The sequence below is a fragment of the Hyposmocoma kahamanoa genome, unplaced genomic scaffold (assembly GCF_003589595.1).
Source record: "Hyposmocoma kahamanoa isolate Upper Pololo Valley unplaced genomic scaffold, ASM358959v1 92, whole genome shotgun sequence".
NCBI lineage: Eukaryota > Metazoa > Arthropoda > Insecta > Lepidoptera > Cosmopterigidae > Hyposmocoma > Hyposmocoma kahamanoa.
In genome coordinates this window covers 22,658,328-22,662,847 of record NW_020654748.1, presented here as the reverse complement: position 1 = coordinate 22,662,847, position 4,520 = coordinate 22,658,328, and positions in this window count along the sequence as shown.

The window sequence follows — 4,520 nt, the reverse complement described above, 5'->3', positions numbered from 1 at the left end:
ATAAAGATATCATTGAAATAATACATAATAAAGTCTAAAGAGTGCATCTGAAATAACCTAATTATTCCGTTAAAAGTTAGTTGGTTCAAAGTTACAAGTCATCAAGAACTTTGCGAATGTTTTTGACAACTCACTGAGCAATGAAATATTACTAGGCGGAATGTTGATTCCCTAAAAAGGGGCTGTTTTTTTCCTTTTTTGTTCATATGCGCGCGTATTTTATCTTTTTACACAATTGTTCGTATTTGTACGCAAAAAAAATTTATAATTGAATATTGTAATTAAAATTCTTGATTTTTCATGGTGACCTATAATCTCCTCCTTATAATCTCAGGTCACGGATAGAAATTCTAAATGTGAGATAACAAACTGGTGGCTACGTCAAGAATGTCGATAAAACCAAAAAACAGAGACCTGCAACAAGCACAGAAAAATTAGTAACTTTCGTTGGTTCGTTCCGTGGCTTAGTTGATATAGGGTCTGGCACGGTTTGCTTGAAGACGAAGGGCCGAATCCCAAGTGTTCGAGCTTTGTATTAAAAATTACAACGGGCTGAGATGATGACGATGAATTTTTATAATTTAAGTATTAATATAATTCAATATTCGAGTATGTCTAATATTCTTCTTGTGGAAGAGTTCGTCCAAGGAAGTACTGCCACCGTACCCATTTCTGCCGCCAAGCTATATATATACTTAGAATAATAACGCATAGAATGATAGTTTCATATCAAACGAACTGTCACAAGTGAGGCAAAAATCAAATTCATCTAAGCTAGTTTCAGTAGTAGGTTAATTTTCGGTTTTAGTGAATATTTATATAAAAATACAAGTTGAAACGCGTTATTTCCTTGTGGAATGTGATGTTAGTATCTATTTTATGTTTGTCTGACGTATTTTTACACTCATTTACCGCACGTTTCGTCATTTTTAGCTAAAATTCTTGATCTGTTCGCGGTGCAAGTTGACCTTGAGCACTGAAGGCCCGCCCGCTCGTGTAGGCCCATTGGGCGCGCTTCAATTTGCCTCACTTAGCGTGTGCGGACTAGGTTTCTATGCGTTATTATTCTAAGTATATATATATATATATATATATATATAAAACATTGCTCTGTTCCGGTTTTGAAGGGTAAGGGTGCTGGTGAAAATACGTGCACTTGGGACTTGTCAAGTTATGTCTAGGGGTGGCGGGCGCAGTGGCAGTGCCCCTCGGATCATTGCGATTTAAAGCTCTGAGTGGCACTGCAATAGCTATGGACAGTTACAGACTGCTATGCTCGTCCCGTCACTTGAAATTACATAAAAACAAAAACAATCTTATATATCATTTGTGTCCTCGATTTCTTCTTCAATACTCCTGTTAGAAAGTTATTTCGTAACAAATAGTCAAAAGATGTTTTTCCGATTTCATATCGAGGCGTCATTATTAGTAGCAACATATATTTTGTTAGGAATCGAAACAACCAATCAGAGATCACAATTATGACGTTATGAATACCCAATACCTCAAACGCCATGGTCATTGTTGAGTGTTGAGTCAGCAATTTCCTCAATTCACCGACCACCCCAAAATTTGAAATGTACGAGCTTAACACGGATCCCAATCAATGCCTTAATCCGGATCCGAACAAATACCCGGTTTCGCACAAAAAACAAATAACACGGTTGACCGGTTCCGAATATGATCGGACGGTCTATGTCTTTTGCTGTCAGTATTTGTTGAACGCAAGGATCAAGTCCAAGTCCAAGGTTTTATCCGGTTCCTTTGAAACTGACGTTGAATACCCGAATTTACGTAAGATCAAGAAATGAATGGTTCATTTGGAAAAAAACGTGCCTGATAACTAGGTTGTGGGCAGATAATGGTACCTACATGCTTAGTAAATTATAATAATAATAATTTATTCGCATTAAGTGTGGTGTACATAGTTGGCTTAATATATAATATTTCTATTAACAGGTTCTCACACTTAGCTAGTAATAGCATGCAAATTTACCTTAAAATGAGTATCATAATTATTAAAATATCTTATACATTTAAAATAATAAGTCTCAATAATGTCAAATTTAAACAAATACCTAATTCTTTTTGTAGTCAAAAAATTCTTCAATTGAGTAAAAACAACAGTTAGACAACCATTTGGATAACCTATTTCGGAACATTGTATCTGGCGTATTTTTTAAATCAATCGATAGCGAATTATATATTTTGATACACATAGGTAAACAGTTACGACAATACACTTCTCTTTTTATGTTGACCGGTACAGTAAGTCTGTCCGGAAACCTCGTGTTATATAAAGGTTCATGTCGTTTGAATAGTGAATAATTTTGCTTGAAGAAGGTACAGGCACTCAAAATATAAATACTAGTAGTATAATAATATATTCATTATAAGAAGTGGCAAGGGTCCTGTAACTTAGTGCCAATCATTGAATATTATTCGAAATAATATTTTTTTGGGTCTAAATCGCATATATTTGTTTTTAAACCGACTTTATAAAAGGACGAGGCTTCGACTGTGTTTCGTTGTTTGTTGCGCGATCACTCTGACATTGGCGAGTCGATTTCAATGATTATTTTTTGTTGGAAAAGGAGTATTTCTGTAGTGGCCCCATTCAAATTTTAAGAAAATATTCTACCTCTAAGGGTGGCAAATTAGGGGATGAATCCTGTTTATTGGAATTCACTCACTTTTCGCTAACCAATTTCAATACAACTTGGCAAATAGATGTAATTCCACAAAGTTTTGAGGTCAGTTTCTTTTATAAAAAAAGTTCTAATTATTCAAACTTCTTTGCAGGTCCCATGGTCACGGTTGACTACGACAGAAAATTGTTTGGTAAGTTAAAAAAATAATAATCAGTTTTCTAACTTTTCTAATAGTTCAGAATATGATGGTTTGTTTAATATTAGACATAACTAACTGGTTGATAACTTTCTCTCTCTCATCTGATATCAGTTAGTCGCGACCACAGAACGTGTAAAGAGACCGACAAAACATCATCACACCATGGGTATGGGCCTCCCGTAGTTTGTGCCGTTCACCATATTCCTGTGCTAGTCTCACCCATCTACTGCGCGCAACTTTGACAATGTCGTCTACGCTTCTGTATCCATTTCTTGGCCACCGTTCGGTTATTGCTTTACTCCATCTGTATTCACCACGTCTCGCAACATGCCTAGATCCATTTTAAATTCATTATCCAATCCTGTCCTGAACCTTATAGTTCGTCTACGGATTTCGGAATTCTTAACTCCATCTATAACATAGATTCCCAAATGTTTGGGTTCGCTGCCAACTTAGGCATGATAAAAAAATTTGAACGCCCACTATCTCAAAAAAGAATTGTAAACACGTATTTTTAATATTAACTTAACACGAAAAATCACAAGGAAAAAAGTAGTGTAGTTTATATAGATAATTCAGGTTTTTTTAACCGACTTCAAAAAAGGAGGAGGTTCTCAATTCGACTGCATGTTTTTTTTGTATGTATGTTACTCTGTATTGAGATTATTTTCAACCCTCATCAATGTTCTCCTAGGGCTTTTGGCGCCCTCTGGGGGACGGTAGGAACCATTTTGGGAAACTATGATCTATGGCTCTTCATGCGATTTTCATTCTGTACACAGCCTTCTGTGTGAGCGTCTACGTCTCGGCACCGTAAGTCATAGTGGGCAAGACACATTGGTTAAATAACCGATTCTTCAAACACTGGAGTATCAACCGATATTAGGATGTCATCCAGCCTACCGAATGCAATGAATAAAAAAAATATACACGGGAATATTTGTGAAACCATCAACAGTCGAGCAAATATCTTTTTTGTTACATAAGGTAATCGGTATTGCAGACAAGATCAGAAGAGGTCTCAGGCGTGCGTCTGTCAAAACCTATGGCAAGCCCCCGAGGAAGACTTCTCGGTTTAAATATTTATATCTGAGGCAATAAAATAACACTCGAAATCGAGAACCGAGAAGAATGACTTCTTTTTGTGTCAAACAAATATATGTTCAAACGCTGGAAGTACACAATTTATTTGTATCATATATAAATAAACATTCATTTCATAATAAGCTTTCTTTAGTACAGTTTTAACATGAGCATCTGTCTTTCTGAAAAGTGTAATAAATTTAGAGAGACCGATGCCACACGAGCGCTGTCGTGCATTGCTGCTCTGATTTCAACGCACCGAGTGCCACACAAGGAATGCGGTGTCACATTAAAAAAAAAAAAAAAAAAAAAAAAAATATTTTATTACTTCACTGTACATGGCATAATTCAGGGGCTGATGTTTCCTTTTAAGCTTGATAAGGCCTGTGTTAGGAAACATCGCTCTTCTTTACAATTAATAATTAAACATTGCTCTTACATTAACCTTAATAAACTAAGACTAATTTAACGTATGTGTTACTTTGTGTGAGTGCATGTCCGTGTATATGTATATGCATGAAGTGTGTGTGAATGAGTGTTTGTGTGTGTGTGTGTGTGTGTGTGTGTGTGTGTGTGTGTGTGTGTGT